The following is a 25,293-nucleotide window of genomic DNA, read 5'->3' on the forward strand; positions in this document are numbered from 1 at the left end:
GCTGTCCTACAGATCTGTTTGTCACTGCAAGTAAAGGCTGTGAAGCAAACAGGGCTGATGTTTAACAGCCACTCTACAGCCACAAAGCCACTTCTGCCTCCTACCTGAAAGCTTACATAGGGAACAAAAAGAAGGTTTCTCCATGCTGGCAGGTCATAAACCTACTTTTTTCCTACATATGCCCCTTTTCCATGCTCATTCTCTCTTGCTGTGAGTAAGTAAGGGAAGACAGGCTGGGGATGGAGCTTTAGAATTAGAATAATTGAATTTCCATTCCTGTTTTCAGTGAAAACACTTGTTTGCACCAGATCAGGAGCTTCTAAAATCACAATCACCCCGTGCAGGTGCAAAAGTGCACGAACATGTACACACAGGTACACACACCACAAACCCAAACAAGCATCATTCTGCTGTGCACTTGTAGAGCTTCTGGTCTGAAACTGAACATTAATTTTCCTGTGTATTTGTCTTCTTTACACTCTCTTCATTGCAATGATTTAATTTTCTTAGAGCAACAAACAACACATGGGGTAGGTAGGGAAATAAGCAATTGTCTTTCTGTTTTGCCTATATATATACCATTAGCTCCACACAAAACATGACTCACCAGCAGCAGGTGTCCTGCTGTTATGTTCAGCAGATTAGTAATGATAGGGAGGGGGCTGGTCTCCCTATATGGCATCCCAGAGGGAGCCTAAAAATAGCTCAGACTAACAGCAAAGTAAAAGTATTTGTGGGCTTTGAACGAAGTCTGCTTCTGAAGGTAAGAATCAGAGCTGATCTGTTTAATCTGCCATTCCTTCTTTTTTTTTTTTTTTTTTTTTTTCCCTCCTGTGTGCAGCTTGCCTTGGCAGGGAGTTTAGAGTTATAAACAGTCGTCTTTGTGTTTATAGAAACAGGGTGGGGATGGACCAGTTAGAAATCAGAGTAACAGCATTTGCAGTCGAGGCAGAGGCACCAGGGGAATGTGTCTCTGTTAGAAATAGTTGCCTTTTTTCCCCTCCTTTTTTCTCTCTCTCAGTTGTTAGAGAATCTGAATGGCATATGAGCAATCCCAGCATGTGACTGCTCTGAGGAGCAGGCGAGCTATTGCTGGTAGTTACTCCCACCATGAAACAAGTCCAGTGAGCAAAGTTGTCTGCAAAGTTATTGTAGTGGCAGAATTCGAGAAGAGAGGAACTGTTTGTATTTCCAAGGTGTGTGGAAATCAGGGTGCTGTGTGTGCTCCGTGGGAGTGTGGCTGAGGAGGTTTTTCATTTTTTCAGCCTTGCTGATAAATGTCTGTGTGTCTCTGTGTTCAGGCATATTGTGGGTAGACAACTGGCTAAAAGGAAAATACTGCTTTTCAGAGGGAAACTATGGAGGATAACTGTGTGTATATTATATTTACATATCCACATCTGCACCTGTGCATAGAGGTCCTGATCTGCTGGGCTGCAGAAAAGGCCCCCAAGCTTTGCTTTGAGCCACTGCCTCAGTGCAGCACAGAAATGGAGTTGTAAGGGCTGAGTCGCACTGCTGAAAAATGAGGTACAAGGGCTGCTCGTTACACCACAATAACCTCAAGGCTGTGATGGATTCCCCCTGACTTTTTCGAGTGGCATCACCAATATTGAAAACAAGCAACTTTGGTGTTGTGGAGAGGGGATAAAAACCTGGCAGCCTGCACAGGGAGTGTCTAAGGACAGCACTGTGTGCCACACAGGTGTGAGCATGTGTAGCATCCTCACCAAGGGCTGCCATCCCCTGACTTTGGGCCCCCAGGGGATAAGGATTTTCTCTGTGTGTCTCCTTCCCTGCCCTCATTTAGGGCTGGTTTTGGCAAATGAGTTCCAGAGGGGTGAGCACAGCCGGGAGCCTGGCTGTGGTGTTGTGGGGTGGAGGTGGCACTTGGATTGTCATGGGGTGTCACTGCCTGAGCTCCTGCAGGAGGTGTTGGAGCCCACCAGAGTCACTACCAGGATACCTGGCTGCTCCTTGAGTTAGTGCTGATTCCTGGCTAGGCCATAATCCCTTGGCTGCTATGGGGAAGATGGCAGAAACAACCTAATTATAGCTCCCTGATGTTGAGCCAGCTTCTCCTAAAATCAGCATCAATGGCAAAACCAACATTAATTTGAGTGGGAAAAGGACAGAACCCAAATGAATATACGCTGGCCTTTGTAATTATCTTTATTAGCTGATAGGGAAGGAAGACCTTATTCACTCAGTGCATTTCTGTGGCTGCCTGGCTGTGCTCCAGTGATGCACCAGCCTGTGAGCAGACGGGCTGGGAGCACAGGATGGGAGTTCTGCATTCCTGCATGAGAGACTCTAACTCACTGTCATCCCCAAATGATGAAATCCTGCTTATTTCGAACTGCCAGGTAATGGGGCAACACCCACAAATATGGTGGGTAGGTTTTAGCTCCAGGTGCTTGTTGAAAAACTTTTCCTATTGAGTCCAAAGTTCAAAATTCTGATCCGTGTGAGGAGAGCATGCAGGGTTTAGCCAGGGTTAAACATTGCATTTTTAGACTGGTAAGAAGAGTAAAAATTGAAGAAAGCAGCTGAGAAGCACAAGAGGACAGGTCAGCTTGGCTAAGTGCTGGGGATGGACATAGACTAAAAACAAATCCCACTTGGCAGCACAGAGAATCTGCTGGGATTGGCAGTCTGAAACCTGTTCCACAATAACTGTTTTCCAGTAAAGCAATGTATTAATGAGGATAAGCAGAAATGCTCAGTCTTGATGGAGCTTGCAGGGTGTTTTGCCACATTGCTTCATTCAAATGGCCATAGTTGATGTTCATGTGGTTTTCACTGCTGAGCAAACTGGATATGACAGAAGACAATATAATTTAAAGCTTTTTTTTCCTCTTTCTGAAAATCAATCACTACATGAGATTTCATATGCTCACACTTGCATACTTACAGGCCATCCCAAAATCTCGTTTCCATTGTGCCAGCTCCTGCTTAGCATAGGCTTCATTTTGTAAATTCTTTTAAATAAATTCTCTTGACAAATCAGTATTATGGCATATTGAAACAGAGCAGACATTTCAATAGGAGCCTGCTGGAAGCACACACCAATAATATTCTGGTGATAGCTCATTGAACAATTCAAACAAGGTAGACACAAAATGCCACAGAAATGTAATGTTGGCTCTGCCCCTTCCATGGGCTCTCCAACACCCTTGGATCTCCCTATCTGGTATTAGAGGATGCACAAATGATTTGCATTTGAGAGATCTTTTTAGCTTGTTTATTCCTCTTAATTCTCTACAAGGACATCAAGATGCAAACTATGCCAGGCAAGCTCATAGGAAGGAGGCCACCACAGTGGATGCTGTCAGTAATCCTGCTGCAAAGGCTGTAGCAATTCCTTGGGCTGGTCTTTTGCTGGCCATCTGCTTAGCATTCCCTGGTGGTTCTTGGGTTTGGATCTCCGGTTTGTTTGTCATTTCAGTCTCCCACTTTATTATTTCCAGAGCCAAGTGAACTGCTGCCAAAGCCAATGCAATGAGATTGCATTGTGAGCTTTGTGACATGGTATACTTTTCTTTTTATCTTGAAGCCTCAGCTCCTGGAATTAGTTGATTATGTTAGAATCCCAGCATTCATTTAAAAAAGGGGGTAAAAAAGAGTGGATCTCTGCTCCTCAAGGACCAAGGAAAAAGCTTGAAAAAAGGATCTCTGCAGACTTAGTAATCACAGGCCAAATGAAAAGAGGCTTTTTCTTTTTTTTTTTTTTTTTTCCCTCAACATCAGTCTGTTTTACAGACAATCATCCTATTTCTGAGTCTCTCACTCACAATTTTTGAGTTCTGGGTGCTGGCAAACCTGAGTAGCAGCTGTTCCTTTCTAAAGGCAGGGAAAATAAGTAGAGTAATCTCTTAGAGGAACAGTTATTTTATCTTTGCTTGTGTTACATGTCTCTCTGGTCCACTCCTGCCAGTGGTCAGCTCAGCACTGGGAACCCTTTGCAGCAGCTCCAAGAACCACTCAAATCCCAGTAACCCCAGTGAGGAATGGAGGGACAAGAGTTTGTGTTAACCCAGGACTGTGATTCCCTGGAGGTCAGGAGCAGCAGCTGCTGCTGTCACTGACCCCATAACTTTAAACAATCTCAGCTATGGCTGTATGTGGCACATTTGAAATGTGATTAGGGCTTGCCCACTTTTGGAGTACACACTGTCACTCTCTTCCCAGCTTGGGGATATATTTGGGATAAAACTCTTAGAGCTGGGAAGGGTCCATCATTTATATTTCAGTTTGCCTAGTGGACTGTTTTCCTGCTTTTATTTTTCAGTGGGAAAAGACGGGACACATAAGACTGATTTTAACAAAATATGTTTGTTGGTCTGGATTTTTCATCACTGTGGGCTGAGGCCTTAGGGAAACATTTTTTTTTTTATTGCTTTTTCCGGTAACTGAATGGAAATAACATTCCCTGCCATTGCTGGCCAACTGAATCCACTTGCAAACCAGTGCAAGCAAAAGACAGCACCAGTTATGAAGTACTAAAAAAGGGAAGTACTAAAGTTAAGAGAATAACAGAAAATAAAATTAAGACCCATAAGTCAAACTTGCTTGATAAAATTTACAGTGCTTGATACTTGCTAGTTTTGCTGATGTGCTCTTGTTTTCTTTTGGTCTGTCAGAATTCTTCAGGGTTTTTTGTTTTGTTTTGTTTTTTTTTTAATCTGGAGATAAGATGATTTTTTTTTTTTTTTTTTTTTTAATATAATGTATAACAGGAAGGAGTGCATGTGTAGAGGTTCTGGTGTAGTGTTATATGGTGTAGCTGTTCTTTAGTTGGGAAATGATTTCACAAACCTTTGATGAACCAAACCTGGCACTTCCTTGGAATTTCAAGGGAAAGGAGAGTCCCAGACCCACAGAAGGAAGGGAAGAGCAGCAATTGGACATGTGATGGAAAGTTCTCCTTGAACACAAGTTTAAACTGTCCTAACCACCACTAGTCAGTAGCTACTGAGCTTATTGCAAACTCTTTTTACTTTGATACTGAGCTCTAGAGTAAAATGTGGACGGAAAGCACTCATTGCCATCTGCTAGAACCAAAGCATTTGCATACGGTTGCAAAACAACCAACTTTTTCGAGTAGAAAAAAAACCCCATTTCCACTGGTTGCCTCTCCAGCACATGGAACTCCAAGGGAAAATGAGTTGTGCTGCTGCTGGAGCCTTTGTACCACTCTGGGTAGCTGAGTCCCTGCTGCTACTTGGCTGCTGGGCACAGTCTGCTTTGCTAAAAGGCTTTGGTAGGGAGAGGGATGGGAAAAAAGAAGGAGGAGGAAAAAATCAATTAAAAAAAGGAGGAACAGAGAAAGCATTGTCCATAGTAGGACAGTTAGGACAGTGAAGCTGGCGAAGGGTCTAGAGCACAAGTGAGGGCAGCATCCCTGGAGGTATTTAAGTGATGTGAAGATGGGGTACTTGGGCAGTGGGCTTGGCAGTGCTGGGGTAGCGCTGGATTTGATGGTCTCGATCGTAAAGGTCTTTTCACACCTTGAACGACTCTGAGGTTCTACGAAATGTGGGGGGAAATGGGGGAGGTGGCTGAAAAAGGGAGAGGGGGCAGGAAAAAGAGCGATGGGGAAATGAGGGGGAATAGCGAGAAGGGGAGAAAAGAGGAAAGGGAGGAACAGTGGGGGGGAAAAAAAAAGGAGGAGGAGGAAAAAATCAATTAAAAAAAGAGGAACGAAGAAAGCAATGTCCACAGTAGGGCAGTGAGGCTGGTGAAGGGTCTGGAGCACAAGCCTTAATGAGGAGCTGGGAGTGTTAAGCCTGGAGAAAAGGAGGTTCACAAGAGATGCTATCCATTTCTACAGCTACCTGAAAGGAGGAGAAAAAGAGAGGAAAAGAAGAAAAGCGGGGTGAAAGAAAAAAGGAATAAAAGGGGAGGGAAAGAAGGAAGAGACACAGGAGGAGGCAGCGGCGCTCCGCTGGGCATTGTCACTGTCCGTGCCGCGGGTGCGGCGACACAGGGCGGGCACGGGGGGGCACAGCGCCGGGCACAGGGCTGGGTACAGGGGGGGCACAGGGCCGGGCACAGCGCCGGGCACAGCGCCGGGCACAGCGCCGGGCACAGGGCTGGGTACAGGGCTGGGCACAGCGCCGGGCACAGGGCTGGGCTCAGGGATGGGCTCAGGGATGGGCACAGCGCCGGGCACAGGGCTGGGCTCAAGGATGGGCACAGGGCGGGCACAGTGCAGGCACAGCGCCGGGCACAGCGCCGGGCACAGGGCTGGGCTCGAGGATGGGCACATGGCGGGCACAGCGCCGGGCTCAGGGCTGGGCTCGAGGATGGGCACATGGCGGGCACAGCGCCGGGCTCAGGGCGGGCACAGCGCCGGGCACAGCGCCGGGCTCAGGGCTGGGCGCAAGGATGGGCACAGTGCGGGCACAGCGCCGGGCTCAGGGCGGGCACAGGGCTGGGCTCAGGGCGGGCACAGCGCCGGGCACAGCGCCGGGCACAGCGCCGGGCTCAGGGCTGGGCTCAGGGCGGGCACAGCGCCGGGCACAGCGCCAGGCACAGGGATGGGCTCAAGGATGGGCACAGGGCGGGCACAGCGCCGGGCACAGGGTTGGGCACAGGGCTGGGCTCAGGGATGGGCACAGCGCCGGGCTCAGGGCTGGGCTCAAGGATGGGCACAGCGCCGGGCACAGGGCTGGGCTCAAAGATGGGCACAGGGCTGGGCTCAAGGATGGGCACAGGGCTGGGCACAGCGCCGGGCTCAGGGCGGGCACAGCGCCGGGCACAGCGCCGGGCTCAGGGCGGGCACAGCGCCGGGCCCGCCTCTCCGCGCCCCCCGCGGGCCGGGCCGCCGCGGCCGCGTGTCGGGGGCGGCGCGGCTGCTGCGCCGCGGCTCGAGCAGCGCCGCGCCCCCGCTGCCGGAGCAGCCGCTCCGCCGCCGGCCCCGCGCTCCGCCGGCATGATCTCCTGAGGGGCCGAGCCCGCCCCCGCCCCGGTGAGTGCCGCCGCGGGCCGGCCCCGCGCTCCGACTTGCCGGAGTTTCGGGCTCTGGCCGGCGCTGCCCTTCGCGGGGGGACGCGGCCCTTCGGGCGCTCCCCGGTCGCGGTGTCCCCCGCGCATCGCTCCATCCTCCTTCGCATCCCTCCCTCGCATCGCTCCCTCGCAGCGCGGTGGCTCCGTGTTGGCATTCCCGGAGGGAAAAGTGTCTCTCGGCAGCGGGCGGGCGCTGCTGGAAGGCTCGGCCGAGCTTCGCGGGGGATGCTCAGGATCTGAGAGGGGCGAGCTCCCGTGGGGAAGGGGCTCTGGAAGTGTCCCTGGGGCTGGGGCTGCCAGGGTGAATGTTAACAGCGGGCATGTAGGAGGGGATGCGGCGAGGGGCTCCGGCACTTGCGAGCAGCAGGTGAAAACGGGCACAGATCGGGATGGATCGGGGAAACGCGGCGGGGACCGCGGGCCAACAGGTGCGGTGGTCGCGGCTGCTTTGGTACCGGCAGGGTTCTCTCCATCCCGGGCTGTTCTGGTACCGGCAGGGTTCGCTGTATCCCGGGCTGTTTCTGGTACCGGCAGGGTTCTCTCCATCCCGGGCTGTTCTGGTACCGGCAGGATTCCCTGTATCCCGGTTTGTTCTGGTACCGGCAGGGTTCCCTCCATCCCGGGCTGTTCTGGTACCGGCAGGGTTCGCTGTATCCCGGGCTGTTTCTGGTACCGGCAGGGTTCCATCCATCCCGGGCCGTTCTGGTACCGGTAGGGTTCCATCCATCTCGGGCTGTTCTGGTACCTGCAGGGTTCCCTGTAGCCGGGCTGTTCCGGTGTCGGCAGATTCCCTTTAGCCCGGGCTATTCTGCTACCGGCAGGTTCCCTCCATCCCGGGCCGTTCCGGTACCGGCAGGGTTCCCTTTAGCCGGGCTGTCCCGGTACCGGCAGGTTGCCCGCACCCCGGGCTGTCCCGGTACCGGCAGGGTTCCCTTTAGCTGGGCTGTCCCGGTACCGGCAGGGTTCCCTTTAGCCGGGCTGTCCCGGTACCGGCAGGGTTCCCTTTAGCCTGGCTGTCCCGGTACCGGCAGGGTTCCCTTTAGCCGGGCTGTCCCGGTACCGGCAGGGTTCCCTTTAGCCGGGCTGTCCCGGTACCGGCAGGTTGCCCGCACCCGCGGGCCGAGCGCGGCTGCGGAGCGGGGCCGTGGGAGCCCTGCGGGATGCGGACTCGGAGGTGCGAGGTGCTGCTTACAGGTGAGATTGCAACTCCAGTGCATTCCTGCGTGGATCGGCGTTTTGCCCCTGTTGAGAAAATGTATCCGGTAATGCGAACTTTGTAAGAAAAGTAAGGGATTTTCAATGAGAGGCTCCTTTGCCCGGGTTTTGCAGAATTTCGCACGGTTGTTGGCAATGCACTTTGTTTTCTGGTGGTCTTCTTGGGGAATAGCTCATGTAGAAGATGCCTTTAGGTCCGCAGTATTAAGAATTTGTTAAAGTATCTTTGCTTTAGCATTTGTGAATTTCAGGTATAGTATGTAACAGGATAAGAAAAAACTCTGGAATAAGTATGTATCAGACTGTGAAAGGGTTTAAAGCCCATGGAGCTAAGTGCTTCCTGTTAAGTCAACTTTTAAAACAGCTTCTCTCTGGGCAGTAATTCACATTTTTCAAGGGGAGAAAGGATGGGTAAAATTGAATTGTTCAAATTAAGTCAAAACGAATTGCTTAATATTCAGAGGAGTTGATGAATGAACCATTAAATCAACACTTGCATAGCGTTTCATTGAAAAGAAAAATGAACAACTCTCCATTGTGTGCTGGGCAGAATAGGTCAGCCAGTGACGTTGCTCCATCAGTGTGCTGAACTGAGCTCTCCTCCTGCTACCAGATGTTTGCTGGGTGACATTCCACGGGCATGGGAACGAGCTCTCCTGCTCTGTGTGATGAGGATTTAGCATCTGCTCTAAATGACCGTAATCGTCCCAGCCTCATCTCAAAGGAGAGAAATCCTGGTTAGCTTTCATTTGGCATAAATTAACATAATTTTATTGACTCCTCATGTTGATGTATATCTGTTGGGAATCCGCTCCTGTATTTCAAGCTGTGTTTTTGTTTTGTTCCTCCACCAAGGAAGAGCTGTATTTTTGAATAGCAGTTTGAGGAAGAAATTATACTGATAAATGGAAAAATAAGGGCCATTATTTTGAAACAAGGCTGACAAGATTCCTTGTATTAAAAGCTGTTTTCAGAGCATCACCTCTCAGCAATACAGAGGGTGAGCTTTGCTTCCAAACCCTTTGATTAGCCTAGGTACAACTGTTGCAATAATTTTCTTGTCACAGAGAAATTACCTTTGCCTTTGCTCCTTTAAGTCCTCGGAATTCTTGTGTTGAAATGTACTGAGGATGTTGACTGTATCCTTATTGTGCCTTCTGGAAACTTCCAACACTTTGAAGAGTCATGGACAGTATGCCCTTGATGTTTTTCAGTTGCACCTCTTTGCTTTACAGGTAGAACAGCTAATTTTGCTTAAAGCTTTTAAAACTGAAGTGACAGCTCTTCTGGTTTGTGCATGTAAACTGAGTATTACAAAGGGGAAATTATGGAGGTTTTGTTTTGGGTTTTTTTGTTTTGTTTTTTCCTCTTTAATGCTCAGAAATACAGATTATTAGCTCCAGCTGAAGGTGGGATTGTAAATTGATTTAGGACTTGAGTCATTTGACCAAGAGAGAGCTGGTGTGCTCAGACAGGCAGGGGCATTTATTCAGGTGTTTATAATTGAAGTGTGTTATGTAATGTGATCTGTTGCTCTTTATTTTGGGTGATGTATATGGACCCAGCTCTCCTGCTCAGATCCCTTGGGTGATGGGTTATTAGAAATCATTTGAGTGCATGGGAAGGTTTTATGGTGAAGCAGATGGACAAGTAGATGCATTTTCCTCACAGGAGAGGAGATTCTGGATCTGGAAATGCCTTTAGATACTGTCTGATAATTGTGTGCACTTTTCTGATGTTTTGCTGTTCTTAAAGGCCAGGACAGCTGCAGGTATTTTGGTGCACCAGCAATGTCTGGTTTTGAGTAGTTTTTATTTACTTCCAATTGTCCTTAGGAATAAGAGAAGTAAAAAAGTTTTTCTGAAAGCCTATTGTGCCTTGTCAGGTTATCCTGCTGTTTCTGTTTCCTTCCTTACTATTTTTCTCTGAAATCATAATGCATTTCTTTAGTTCTTTAGATAAAGACTTTAGCTCAAGCTTACTGGAAAACAGTCTCTCTGTACTGAGAGACTGTTGGCATCTTATTGACTTATTTTGGGAATACTGGAGAAAAATATACAAGATTCACTTTCATTGATTAAATCCTCCAGGGCAATCTTCTAACACTGCAGTTCTCTGGGTGAAAAATTAACTTTCTTCATTGTCTGCTCCTGCTTTTATTTCATTTGTGTGAATCTCAGGCTCTGTTACCAGTTTACATCAAGTCCCTTAGGTGTGCTTGGAGTGGAAAGTGTCTCAGTGTGAAAGCTCACACACATTGTCACTTTCTGAGCCCATTTGTCTCTGGCCACCACCAAATGCCTCGATCCTTTTGACCCCACAACAGTCACAGAGGATTTGCACCAGCCTATGGTTTCTTCACCTGTCAAATGTTTCCTGAGTGATTGTAAAAAAAATAATTAGCAGCTACCTCGATACTTTTAGAGGCCTGGGCAAGATAGCACTTTAGGTGCAGCTTAATGACAAACTTTGATTTATGAGGTAACTGAAAATGTTTGTATTGTTGGATGTGGAGTGAAAGCACAGGAGCTTTCTGCATTTCAGCTGCAGCTTTTCCAGCACAACCTACAGCTAACAGCTTGTCTCATTGATTTTAATAACAGATTTCTGCTGAATATACCTGGAGTAGTCTGAAAACATATTAACTTTTTGGGGGGGCAGTAGATTACTAAACACCATAAAGGACTTTGCAATGTCTGCTTAGATAACCTTGAAAAAATAATCACGTTTTAGCTACTCTTTATATTCCCCCCCCTGCCTGGGTTTAAGATGGATCCTATGGGAAGGCTGCTATTTTTTTCCTTTTGGGGGGAAATGTTTAAAAGAAGTAAAAGTATACTTTCCCCCACCCACTGATCAAGGGCTGGTATGACTCCTGTATCTGTGTGAATTCTTTGCCTTCTTCCTCTCTACCCCCATCAGCTGCTCTCAGTAACAAGTCACGTCAGGTGAGCTGTATCTGACTTGTTTGGAAACGGTTCAAAAGGATCCCATTGACATTACCAGGCAATGGGTCACGCTTGAAATCTTGCCATTCTGGTGTTAAGCCTTTTCTTTTTTCTTTTCTTCACTCGCACCTTGATTTCTGACATATTTTTAGCTGCTGTTCTGTTGAATTTGGATAGAGCTAGTGAAAAGGGATTTGGTATTGGGTTGTTTTTCTTTTTTTTTTTTGTCTTTGAGAAATAAGGGATTTTATTTTTCACTAAAGATGGAGCCCTAGGGTTATTATCTGTTTTTCTGCTTAGTAAGGAAGGATAGTGGTTCCTCTGTCCAGGTGAAAACTTTGTAAAATCTCAGGATTGCCACTTAGTTTAACCCTAGAATCTGATATGGATATTTGAGCTCTGTTATTTTTATTTTTTGAATTAATGATGCTTTTAAGATTGTAGTGCTGCATAGAAAGCTCCCTGAATCTAATGCATTGCAAAATGGTAAGCTTGATAGTATTGGGTTGTGGTAATATACCTATTATTTCCCCTCTGAGTCCCATAGGCTGGGTGCTGGAGAATTACCATGAATACAGGAGAGCAGTGCTGGGGCCACATCCAGGGATGTGTTCCCACTGTTGGGATGAGCCAAGATTTGCTGTGATGGCCCCAGCAGATGAAATGCTGCTGTAGAGGCTTCACCTGCTCTTGCATGGAGCCATGTGAACAGTTAGTCAGTCTCATTTTTTCCTTGGCAATGCAGCAGCAAGGGGAAATGATTAATTCAAAAGCTTCCTGCCTTCTCCAGGGGTGTCCCTGGTGGGTCACCAGCCAGGTTCTGCTTTCCCCACATCAGCAGATGCTTTCACCAGCCTGGAGCTGAGCCCTGTGTCAGCAGCCCCAGCCCAGCTCAGTGCACATCTCTGTGGGCAAGCAGGCAGCAGGAGGCTCAGCCTCTCTGCCTGTTTCTTACTTTTTTTCTGCTGTTAGCCTGAGAAATAAAAGTTTGTTCCTGTGTAATCCTGACACGACTGAAGAACCTCTTGCTGCAGGCAGCTCTGTCACTCTCTGTAGTGCTTGGATTGCTCAGCAGAGGGAGAAGAGACCATAATGCTGAAGGCACCCAGAAACAGCCAGAGCCACATTTCTCTGACAGACAGCAGGGAGAAGAGTCCCAAAGCCTCTCTCCCTCCTTGATGCTTTTTTATCTCGTCTCTTCTTGTTTTGAGGCTCAGAGCTAAGCTGTGATTTTTCATCTCTTGATCAAAAGTCGCTGCCTCGATGTGTAGGTTAATGGACTATTTCATATGGCAGAGTGTGTGACTGTGATAGAAAAGATGAGTCCAAATCCAAGAAGCAGCATGCTTGAAAAATCTCATACACTCAAGCATTTCCTAAATATTCAGGAGCTTTCCTAAATACCCATGAAATGTTGAAATTGACCTTTAGTGACTGAAGCTTTACAACACATCCAGAGATAAACAAAACAAACCCAAACCCTTTGAATTAGTTGCAATTCAAGCAGCAAGTAAAGCCCATGACTCATCTCCAGGTCAGATTTTTAACTGTTGTAAATCAGTGCAGCTCCATTACTTTCCTAGGCACTGTGCCAGTGCTGCCACTGGCTGGAGGCCTGGCCTGCTATTTTTTTTGGGGGGGTGAAATTTGAACAGAAGATTGTGAGATTGTGACAGTTATGGAGTTTTGTTAGGTTGGGTTTGTTTGTGGTATTTGTTTGTTTGTTTGGGGGTTTATGAAGATGGGAAACATATTTGTTTAAAGAACAAAACCTGTGCTCAGGCTAACAGACAGCTTTGCTCAGTAGAGATTTGCTCCCCTGTAGCATACTGTGAGGAAATCCAGGAGAATTGGACATTGGCTTTTTGTCAGAGATGTTGGTTTAATGTGATAAGAAAACAGCTGTTAAAATGCTACCAGATAAAAGCAGGATGCTAAGCATGAAATGGGAAAAAAACAAACAATGGGAGGTCCCTGCAATTTGATTGAACAAATCAATGTTGTGGAGACCTGGTGAGGGTGATGTGGTTGGCTTTGGGGCTGTGCTCTTCAGAGCAGAGTGTTAGTGCTCCTACAGTGCCAAAATTAGTGAGGTGCCATTTGCTGAGGGCTTGAGGAGGTGGAGCAGATGAAGCTGTTTGCCCTGGTAGAGGCAGCTGAAGTGGAGCAGGCTCCAAACTCTCTCCAAACAAAGGGTGTGACCTGGCTGCACTGGGCACTTCCTAAATAAAGGTGTTCTCTTAAAGCATGAGCCAAGAGTCCACAGAGGGTGAGGATAAGGCTCTTATCTCTCTTTTAGACAGGGGAATGTGCTGTTAGGAAAGCAAAAGGAGCATTGCTGAGAGGTGCTGGTCACCCAGGCAGGACCAGTTGATGTAGGCTTTCCTACCTGCTGCACTGGAAGTCAAACCAAGGCCAGCTCTGGGTTTATTTGTGTTCTTCCCTCCAAACCAGTTATGAAGAAGGGTCTGTGTTCCATCCTTGTTAGAGACCAGGCTCCATCCCTGATTCCAGCCAAGCTGTGCCAGGCCCTACCTGCATGGGCTTCTTGTGCTCTGCTTAGGGCAGGCAGAGGGGTGGCCAGATGGAGCTGATGCTGTTTAACAGCCCAAGAAACACCTCTCTGCTCAGGAGAGTTTGTCTCTGCTGGATAATGAGCTCTGCTGCACTCAGGACTGAGTTTCTGCTGTAGGGATCAGAGAGAAGCACAAATGAGGATGCAGCACTGGGCATTTCCTAGAGCCTCGTTTCTCCATAGCAAACAGCTAATTAACTGGGAGCCTCTCTGAGCTCTTGGGCTGCTGCTGGCCTGCCTTCTTCTGCAAGAATCTTGTGCAGTTTGTCTTGCTCCAGTAACTTTTTGAAGTCTTTCAAAACCATGCTTGGCAGCAACGCCCCAGCTTTTATTCTGACTTCTGGGCTTTTGCAAGTGTGACATCTGATAGTGGAGCTGGGCAGTGAAGCTTCAGCTGAAGGCAGAGTTGTTCAGGTACAAAATGCATAGCCATGGCTTGGGGTATGAGAGCCTTTCCATGGCTTACAAAATAACCTGCCAATGTCTCTCTTTATATTTGAAGTACCAAATCGTTTATGCAAAAAGCATAAACTTTTTTTTAGGTGTCAGCATGGGCAGCCTCGCTCCTCTTGCAACTTATTTTATGGCTGTAAATGGGATGTAAGTGGATTTTCTGCCTTGTACTATCTGTCTGAAGGAGGATAAAATTCACTGTTGTTACTGTCATGCTCAGGTAGAACAGTAACCCTGAATTTTAGCAGCTTTACCTTATCAAGTTCACAGATACTGCAACTTCAAAATTTTTTATTTAGTATACGTGACTTCTTGAAGAAGTGAAGCCAAAATAAATTTTCAAGCAAGAATTTACCTTACTCTAACCTGACTATTTTTTTTCAGTGAGACCACAGAAGAATCATAGCCCTCACAGGGTGCAGCTCAGTTTTCTGCTTACACATTGCTCCTTAAGAACTGAATTATTCTGCAGTTTTTTCACAGAGCTTGCACTAGAGGTTTGCACAAAATCATTAGCTCTATTACTGTTTCAATATGGGCACTGGGAAATCCACCTTTATCTGTTCCTTCTTACCAGTGTGCTGCAAAAGACTTGCCTTGCATGTACTGAAACATGATTAATTTTGGGGAGGTAATGATGAAACTGCAGTGCTTTGATAGGTTGATTGTTTTATGCTCTGGCAGCAATGGATATTTAAAAGGAGGTATTAGATCTGAATGAGATATTCAAGAGCAAGTTACTGGTTTGAGTTTGCTAATAGGGAATAGGCCAATCCTATTGCCACTGGTGTCAGTGAAAACACAGAGTGAAGTCAGGCATGCAGTAATTAATTACCTACAGATGATGGTTTTTGAAGGTGTGAGTAAAAGATTTGAAGTGTTGGTTGAATTGTCTGAAAACTAAATCTGTTAGATTTTTTTTTTTTTTTACCCTGTTTTCATTGTTCCCTTTCTTTCTGTCTGACTTCATCAGTGGATTTCTGCCTGCTGAGCAACAGGTAATTCCAAATTCCTCTGCCCAGACTGGAGGATCTGGCAGATGTGGCCTTTATGCAGGCTGGTGTTATACACCATTGCATGCTTCATTTCACTATTTCAAAATAATCTTAAAGGTGGGTATTTTATTGGTTTGGGCAAAAAGCACCTACACACTGATTCCGGTGTGTTACAGTAATGAAGTTTTCTGGAAACAGGTATTTCCTGAAAGAGCTTTGGGAAGTCAGAGGTGAATGATTTTAAGTATCATGTTTAACAGTCGTCTTATTACTGACATGGAGGATATTATAGTTATTATAGTTGAGTCAGATATTGAAAAATGGTGCACTTAAACTTCTTCATTCTTTTTTATTTTCAACAGCACTGTTATGAACTGCCTTCACTTGAAAGGTTGAAGGGGGATAATGCCTGTGAGGCTGAACTGGTGTTTGTGGAAATAGTTGAATCTTTTGAAAAATAATACAAAGCATGGAAGCTTTGTAAACAATAGAAGTGTTTCCTACATGATTTTGTGAATTAATAGTTTCTATGTAGGAATTTTCTCAGTGTTAGAATTTCCAGCAAGCCAGGATTTTTGTTATTATATTGTATTTTTGATTCATGGAGAAGAAGAGGCATTAAGAGCTATGGGGAGATTCAAGAACTGAGTAAAAAATTGTTTCTACCAATTTTATATCCTGGGCAGTTGGGTTGGTTTCTTATGAACATGATGTGAAAACCTAGGGTGGGGGTGGAAATTATGCTTTTAAGGATAGGCTGAAAATATGAATATGTTGCTGATGTAACAGATCAGCTGCCTCATTGTGACTGGCTCCATCCCTGCCTATTGTTTCTTCAGGAAAAGATTTGATTTTCAGGTGGGAAAAGGCTGTTTTATCATTAATGGCACAAAACCCCTTGGTCTTCATGTCCTTCTTGTGCTAAACAAAGGTGCTGTTACAGGGACCAAAACTCTTCTTCTTTGGCCCTTCTATTTTCCTTTAATTATGGGAAGCTTCTGATCTGCTTGAATTTGGCTTTTCATCTAGTTTGGACCTGAATCTTTGGGTTACAACAGCATAAACTGTCTGATGGACCTAGGGTGCTCAAACCCAACCTGAGCCTATTATCTGGTATTTTAGATGTTCAATGTGCTTAGTACTCCCTATGTATGCTCATTATACATAAAAATTGCTTTTTCCCTCAGCTTGTAGAGGGGAAAAAACCAGAATGTAGGACTTTTCATATGGAAATAGAAAATACAGTGTTCAGCTAGCTTGAATCTGTCCTTTTTGGGATAGGAGATGGCTCTGGAGGGTGTTTTTTCTTCTCTAACTTATGAAGCAATTTGAGTCTAATCTACTCCATAATTTCAAGCCTTGTATGATATTTCCCATTTGTTACCCTAATAAGACCAAAGGTAAAATTTTATAGCACATTGTGAGCTGAATGGTCAACGTCTTATTAAATAACTTTGCTTCCAGGGCAGATGGAAATGAGAGAAGTCTCCTGCAGATTGCAGCCCAGTTAATACAATTTATCCAAACATGCTCTGGCTTATCCTACTACCACTTCATAGGGAAGAAGAAATTGTCCTTTCTGTATGTTCTATCTCACAGGAAAATAAGAAGAATGCAGGTGGCTCATGTAGCCCAGCATCCTGTGTGTGATATGGATCACACCTGGGTGGGTTGGCTCTTCTTCAAGCTGTAGAGTCCCAGTGTGCTCCTGCTTCTGAGGCATTCTTTGCAAAGTGAAGCTTTTCACTGTTCAGAAATAATTTAGTCTTCTGATCCATCTCATCTGTGTGTCTTCATATGTTTTCTTTTAAAGATGGCATAAGCAGAAATAGATGCATTTTGAAAATGCAGATAAATCATGAGTTTCTGACATAGTATTTTGTATTTCAGCCTTGATACTTTTCCCTAGAAGTTCTAAAATTATTTGCTTATTAGTTTTGGGCTGCTGCTGAGCTGATGTTTCCAGAAAGCTGTCTGTAGTGACTACATCTCTTTCCTGCATTAGAACAGCTAATTCAGAGCCTGTCAGTCTATGTGGACTGTAATACTCCTTTATTTCTGTGCAATATTTTGCATTTATTAACATTTAATTTATGCTGTCATTTTCCTGTCCAATCACAGTGTCTTGAGACTCTTCTGCAGCTTTCACTTCATGTCAGTTGTAATTTTTCCTACTCCTAATTTGCCTACTCTGTCTTCTCATCATAGTTTGGCATTTCATTGCCTCCCTGCCCTGTTCTCAGACCAGTAACAGGTATTTGGACCAGTACAGTTCTTAGCACAGATGCTGAGGTGATGTGTTATCAGCCTCTCATCATTGTGACAAATTATTTATTATTTTCTTTATTACCCTTTGTTTTTGTCAGTTGATGATCCATAAGAAGCCCTTGTTTTCTACCCACCATAGCCCATGTTTTTTAAGATTCTTCTTTAAGATTCCTTGAGACTCTTTGCTGAAGGGTTTGGGAAAAGCCTGGTGTGCTGCATCAGCCACCACCATGGCCCCTCATTCATGTGCTTGTTAACTCCTTCAGGGAATTCCAACAGATCTGTTGTGCGTGACTGCTCTCTGCAAAACACCTGACTCTTTCTAGGTATATAATGCACCCACTTGTTCAATTCTTTATTATATTTTCTATCAACTCTTCTTAAACTCAGCAGTCTATATCTTTGAACACTTGGCTTTTTAATGAAATGCTCAACTGTGGGAAGACAATGAAAGAAGTGGAGTGTGGTTTTTGCATGATATTTTGTGGGTATTGTGTTTTTTGTTTTTGGTTTTGTCTTGCTCTGAACTGTAAGGTCACAGCTTTGTTCAGAGTTGTGGGGTCAGAATCAGAAATCATGGAAATGATCAGCACAGTGTTATCACATATTACACTGCATGACACTGCCAAATTTCACCATGAAAAATTTCAAAGCAGCGCCCTGGGGTTTGCAACATCGACTTTATCAATGGTAATAAGCTTTAATCTATTTATTGCACGGAATAAGTCAAACACTAGAACTAATGTTGACTGAAACCAAATGTTGTATTACAGTTTTAAGCCTTTCTTGTATAGTATATACAATTACCAAGACACAGTGCCTGCAAAAGGAACTTTAATTTCACATTTTAAAGGTTCCAGAAATTTGCAAGTTGGGAAGATACTTTTGTTTTACTCTCTTTGTTCATTGCTCTACAAAACCCTAACAGAATGCCATTATTGCAGGCTTCTGATGCCAGCATTTGTCACTAGCCTTGTATTGCAACTCTGTTTTATAGAAAATTTAAAGTTAGAAGCTTATCTATATTCTCAGCAGGAGAATCTGAAACATATATATGAAATCTTGTAATGAAAAGCTGTAGACAGCCCTTGTAAATGCCCACCTCCAGAAGGGCTGGCTGGCATTCCAGGTTTTATTTTTGTTTTGCACTGTTGGTCTCTCCTGAAGCACCAGGTTGTGGTGGGTGGCTGTGACTTTATGAGCCAGGGCTAAGGGAGCTGTCAGTCCTTTCCACTGTGGCAGCAGAAAGCATTTACTCACCAAATTGGCATCTTGTTCAACAAAGGTTAGGGAAAATCTTGTCCATGAGTTACAGATCAGCACAGTCTCCAAATTTTGTCTCATCAAGAATTGTCTCTCTGGTCCACTATGGTGACCTTGCACTTAAAAGGGTCATTTGCTATAGATGAATGTACTGCCCTCTTAATGATGAAACCTGGGCTACCTGTTTCATGAGAGAGCAGATTGTAAGGTGCTGTAATAGCCTCAAAATCTTGTGATAAAATTGAAACAGCCAGTCAGTGGAGGACCTGGACATAAAATTAAATGAGATTTCCACTTAATTTTGTTGTTCTCTCTTCCATTCTGGCTGGGATTTGCTGTGCTTCACTTGCAGTTATAAGTGAAAAAGCTTTTGTCATTTATGAAGCAGTTGTGCTCTCAGTCTTGAGCCATTTTAGGATCGTGGCACCTGAAAGGAATAAAATTCTCACAGTTCCAGTCATTTGGTCCCAAGAAGGCAAAGCCCCGAGTGTGACAGTAGCTCAGCATGTTCTTTGACATTGCTCTTGGTGGCAGGAGTCATTTACAGGTGCAGACTGTCTGTGTTCTGTCCTCCTGCTGTTCCAAAACTGAGGGAGTGGCTCTGGCCACTCCTTGCTGTGCCAGGCCACTGTAGGTGCAGCTCAGGCAGCCCAGTGACATTGCTCCTCGTGCCTTGCAGTACCCAAAATTCAAGCCTAGGTTTATTGCAGATAGGTGGCTGCTCCATGGGGCACCTTTCCAATCACAAAGGCTTTAATCTACTACGAGTGGAAGATCATTTATTTTTTCCTCCACACACTGCTCCTATGATGTTGTTTGAGTTAAATTGTGTTTGCACTTCTGTTTTCTCTCAGCACCTTAGAGGGAGTCATGGGTTTCTTTCAAGAGGACTCCCAAAGACAGAGTGATGGAAAGAAAGTTTAAGAGAGGCAATTGTGGATTGCTAAAAGCTCAGCTGAGCTCAAGATACAGATGAATGTGCAGTTGTCAGTGCACTGTTTATGCTTTTAGCCAGCCAGTGCTGGTCTCCATTCAATTTCAGAGCTGAATTCTTGTCCCAGTGCTGTGCTTCATGATCCCCCATTGATGTGACCACTGCTTTGTCCCTTTGTACAGAGACTGGAAATGAGGCCTGAAGTGTGGCTCATTCTTGAGTGAGGTGAGTTAGAAGCACATTTCAGAGAAATAAGAAGGCAGCTCACCTGCTTCTGAGAAGTTCTAGAGCTGTGTGGGAGCTGAGAGGAAATTCCTGCTGCTCCATTCCCGGAGATTGAGGGATCCTCTGGGTTAGCAGGGTTACTTGTGCAGGCACTTCATGGTGCTCAAGCCTTGCTGGTGCTGCAGTGACTTGGAAAGGTGACAGATTCTGAAGCATCAGCATCCTGTGTGTGAAGAAACCCTCCAGCTTTCTTTCCTCAGACTTGTGATGTTTTATGGAAAAATTTAAATGTTTCACTGGGGAGAAACCACGGAACTGATTTTCATCAGTGCAGTGCCTTGATTTCCCACTTTGAAGTGTGCAGGGCTGATGGCCCCATGGGTGGGAGCAGTTTTTTGTTCTAGGCTGGGCAGGGCAGTGCCTTGGCATCTGCCTTGGCATGAAGTGTGGGATGTAAGCTGCTTTTTAAGGGTGCTGTGTGAATGTTCACTGTGTGCCAGGTGCTGGAAGGTGCCTTCGATCACATCTGATCTCGCTGGGTTTCATTGCTCTTGTAGAAATAAAAAATCGTTGCCTCAGGTTTTTTACACAGCAGGGCTGATACTGGCAGTGGTACCTTGTTAAAATGAAGGAGTGTCTGTCTCATTACAGATAATGTGAGCTCAACCTGCATTTTCTGCTTTGTGACAATACACTGCACCAGATAAAAGTCCAGTGAGAGTTATGTGCCAGTTCAGAACTTGAATACTGTTTCTCAAGAATTAAGAGTGTTTGTTAGTTGGGGAGAGATTACAATTTGATACTTGCTTTTATTTTAATTGTGCAGTAATATAAGAGTTGTTGCAAAGGATAGACATGCCAAGGAATTACAAAATCTGATTGATGACTGTTTTTTACAATAGGATTTGCATCGATGTTCTCCTTAAAACAAGCTCTCTGATTTTGTTTGCATGCATCCCGTCAGCATGAAGTTTGCTTTGTTCATGTTTATGGCAAATATATATCTTTTTCTGTATTATTTTTAGAGGCTGAAAAATGAAGTATATGAATGTAGTGTGCTGCCGGTAGTAAATGTGTAATTTACACAGGTTATCTTATACTTTTGTAACAGTATTGCCCTCTCCAAAAAGGAGACAAAACTCTTGAGACTGTTGTCACTACAGTTAAGCAAGAATTAGAAACAGAATTAGGTGTCCAAATCCCTCTAGCATTTACTGAAAGCAGCATGGCCAATAGCTGTGGACACATCCAAGTTCAGATGCCTAATTTGGGAGCCTCAAGGCCACATACAGTCACCAGAGCTGATTCAAAGCTCTGAATTTAGAGCCTGATTCTCTCCTCTTGACTATGTGAGGAATTGAGTTTCTTGAGTTAATGTTTAAATTAGCTGCCTGATTGAATTGATTCTCCACCTCTCCTCTCTGCTTGCCTTTTTCCATTTCCCGATTCCTTTCTCTTGTTTTTAAATTTTTCTTTTTGAAAGTTATCCAGTAAGTGATAATGGATATGGATAGTGGATTCAAGTGATGGAAAAATACCTAAGGAAACTGAGAATGGAAGCACTTTTCTCTTTATTGAAAAATTGCATCTTATTTCCATTTTGAGCCTTGGTAGGTCTGGCTTTGATTTTCAGAACACTGGAACTTTGCTAGATGAGGGAGCCCTGTCACAGGAGATGTACTTTCCATGAGCTGGAATTACCTAGCTGTAATTAGGTTCCTTCACCTTTTCACTCATAAATTAAATATCCTTACTTCTTTATTTTCAGGCATTTCATTCTGATTAATAACCAAGTATGGAAATGCTATTAAGCTGCTCCAGCCTCAGTGTATTTTTATAAGCATTGTGCCAGCACTCTGAACTAGTGCTGTATGTAGATAATGTGGGAGAGATGGGGAAACTTTTGGTGTGGGGACACTGCAGAAATCCCTGGAGTGTTATGGTTTGAGGGGGGTTAGGGTCAGTGGACATCCAGTGTTGATTGTGCTTTGGAGAAAAGTCCCCAGTGCAGTGGGGTCAGTGATTGCAAGAAGCCCCAAAGGGTGAACTGAGCAACAGGGAAAGCAGCTGGAGGGGGAAGGAAGGGTATCACAGGAGTTTCCTCTTACTTTGTCTTTGTCTTGCCAGTGCCATTGAGACACTTCCCAGAGAGAAGAAAGAAATGAAGAAATATATGCATATATATGCATGGGGTTTTTTGGTTTGGTGGTTTTTTTTTTTTTTTGTTTTGTTATTTGCTGTTTTTTTTTAACAGGCTTTTTTTGTTCTTCCACAAAAGCCAGAATTGTTACTGCTGTTTACAATTGAGATTTAGTAATGCTGCTGTTTCTGTCTTGCCAGCTGGAAAGACCCAGAAGGGAGTAGTTCCTCTGCCCCAGGCTACTTCTGCAGCCTGGGCTCTTTTCCCAAGGCAGGAACACATTTCTCCTTATCCCATTCTCAGTAGTGCCTGAGCTCTTCTGTTTGCAAAGACAAGAATTCCTTTTCTGTCATGCTCATTTATTTTGAGTAGAGATAGTGAAATTCCAGTCTTCTTTTTTGTCTCCATCCCCTCATGTTCAGGGAAAGGAGGCTTAGATGAAGCAGCTCTGGGTTCCTGTGCCTGAATTTCCCTCTGCATGGGGCTCTGTCCTCTGCATTGGAGACACAAGTGTGCAAGGAGGCAAAATCAAGATTCCTGAGGAGGCTGCAAACTGAGCAAGCCATTTCTCAGTTTCTTGCCTTTTTTTTTAATTCCCCGAGGGGTACAAAGGCATGGAACAAGCCACATGACAGCTTATTTGCATTTCCATTAAAACCAGATTAAAAACAGAAGTGAAAGTTAACCTTCAGTCTTGTAGCAAAGCTGGGACAATAAGAGCATTGTCATTAGGAACACAGAAAAATCAGCACACAAAAAATATTAGGATGCCAAATCAATGAAATGTATGCAGAACATGACCTGTCCATCCTCTGGTTCACTTTCTGTTTGCATCCTGGCTCATGCAATTTTCAAGACTTTAGCTATTTGCATGGGTTTAAGGTTTTTTGTTGCTTTTTATACTGATTTAGGCTGGAAATAACTGTGCATTCCCTTCAACAAATTTTTGCTAACCATGCCTGGTGTTTAGGGATAATAATGATCAATAACAGAAAATTAAATCCAAGACTTGTCTGTTCCATTGTCTAATTAACCCTGAGAATTATCTCCCTGTGTTCCAGCCCTCTCAAGCAGGATGAGTGAGGTGCACAGGTAGGTTGAGTAATAACATGGCACAAGCAGTTTAGGACTTGTTTTGATGGCTCTTTAGTATTTTGGATCAGTAATACTTTTTTGGCAGCATCCAATGTGGGGAATGCATAATCTTTCTGAGCAGGCAATTAAAATAATGACTTGGATGGCAAGTTCCTCTCCTTTTTCCTCCTGTGTATGGCTGTACCCTTCCCATCAAAGAAGTTGTATCTTAATTGGCAATCCCTCTGCATCTGCTCACTCTGTCACCCCCCACAGAGAGGCACAGTGCTTAATTAAAAGGGAGTTTGTGTTTATCTCTGGAATTTCACTTGTGCTTTTGTAGAGGTTTCAAAGGCAGATGCGTTTATAGAGACCTGGAGAAGTAATTAATCCTGTAATATTATTACTTTAGAAAAAGAAAAAATAAAAAAAATAAAAAAACAACCCTGAGTTCACAGGAAATGAGAAGCCCCAAAGTTGCCAAACTTGGTGTTGAAAAGGGACCCACCAGAGGAGCCAGTCCTGTGAGGGTGATGTAACCACCATGAGATGTGGAGGTTTTGCTGCTCCATTTCTCCAGTTTGCTTCCACTTGTGAAGGAGTGGCTGTTTCTGGAAGTGGCAAGGTTGATCTACCATCAGAGAAACTTTAATTTGTGGCTACTCAAATGAGCTTTACATGGGGGAATGCTTTCTAATAATGAAAAATATTGAAATCAGCAACTCATTTCTGCTAAACATATAGTTTTGTAACTGTGTCTCAGGCCCTTTGGAGTTATGCCTTATCTTTAACTCTCTAAATTACTTGCAGAGGACTGCATACTTTTGCCATCAAGGCTTTTGTTGAAATCACTGCTGAAGTGAAGTGGGATCCCCTGAGACAAATGTGAAGTTCTTTACTTGGCTTCAGATACCAGTGGTCTGGAAAATACTGCTTTTCATTTTAAGAGAAAATGAGTTGAATGAGATTCTTGGGAGCAGCATTTTCCCAGTGCCATGGCTTTTTTTGCCACCTCATATTCTTCCTCCTGTTCTGCCCAAAGGAAGGCACATTGCCAGGGCTGGACTTTGGGAGCTGCTTAGAGAGCACAGTCATCCTGCCAGGCTCTTGTAGGGTTGGGCTGACCTTGGGAAAGCTGCTCTGTACCCACCTCTTCTCAGGCTGAGGGATTCAGCTTCTGCCACGCCAGATTTCCTATGGCTTCAGCCCTCTGTGAAACTGTGGGGTCTTCTTAGTATTTCACACCACTTGGCTTTAGAAAAGATGCTTGAAATCCAAGGATAAAGTACCTAATCATTCTGAATTGGGTTTCTTCTCCCTCTTTTTCTCCCCCTTGTCAGTTGCTCTTTTGCCAAGGCTGAAATAAAGGCAGGGATGGCACAGTTGTCACTGGTAGCAATGGCATGTACATATTTCACAGACCCACAAGGGACAATGTTGGAGTTTATCTTGCATGAAACAATGCTGACATCTCATGATTGGAACCATGCTACATGGATGGGCAAGGAGAAGTCGTGCATAACTGTGACTGCTCTGGCATGGTTTGAGATGTGTGCAGAGTTGGAAATGTCATTTGAATAGAAAGCTGCTGAATATTTGGGATTGACTCAGTGATGTCCTTTCACAGTGACTTGTAGGGCACTTGGCACAAAGCTGTGGTTTAGTCCCTTCTAGACTTTGGCAGTGCTGGACCACGAGCACAGCACGCTCAAGGGGACAACAACAAAAAGAAATAGTGAAATTGAATTTATGCTGGTGGTGTGGGCCAGAAATAAAGCTGCTGTCTAAATCAGGGAGTGTTGCAGTACTTTCTCTACCTCCACTGGTTCATTAAATACAATGAATATAGGCAGAAAAGGTCGCTCTCATGCTTTCCCTTAAGTTCAGAGTGATCTTGCTAAGGTGGGCCTGTATTGAGCTCTCTGGTGTGTGGTAGGAGCAGGGATTGGAGCATGAAGTAGAAAGTATTTGGATATGATGTACTGTAATCTGTGTTTCTGCTCCCCTGAGCCAGAGAATTTAACTGCATGTCTAATGTAGTTAGTGCAAATCAGCCCCGTGCTATGCTCGCTTGAGTGGGGGAGCTGGAAGTCAATCAAAACATGAATTGCCTGAAATTTTGGTATTTCAGTTTTATTTGTTTGATTCTTAGGAACTGGGGAGAAAGGGTGTAAAGAGAAGCTCTTCTGGTG

At 44.8% G+C, this 25,293-nt stretch overlaps 1 protein-coding gene across 4 annotated transcripts in view; it reads left to right on the plus strand.

Annotated features, from left to right (window-relative positions):
- The first annotated feature begins 745 nt into the window (after positions 1–745).
- Positions 746–25,293, plus strand: part of SGCD (sarcoglycan delta) — a 305,266-nt gene continuing 280,718 nt past the window's right edge. For 3 of the 4 annotated variants that reach the window (XM_079319422.1, XM_079319421.1, XM_079319426.1), the window contains exon 1: positions 6,805–6,973. The gene's annotated coding sequence lies outside the window, so the exon portion shown is untranslated. Of the gene's footprint in view, positions 764–6,804; positions 6,974–25,293 lie in introns of those variants that run through there. The other variant, XM_079319423.1, reaches the window with a different exon arrangement.

This window comes from Erithacus rubecula (assembly GCF_903797595.1).
Source record: "Erithacus rubecula genome assembly, chromosome: 16".
Taxonomy (NCBI): domain Eukaryota; kingdom Metazoa; phylum Chordata; class Aves; order Passeriformes; family Muscicapidae; genus Erithacus; species Erithacus rubecula.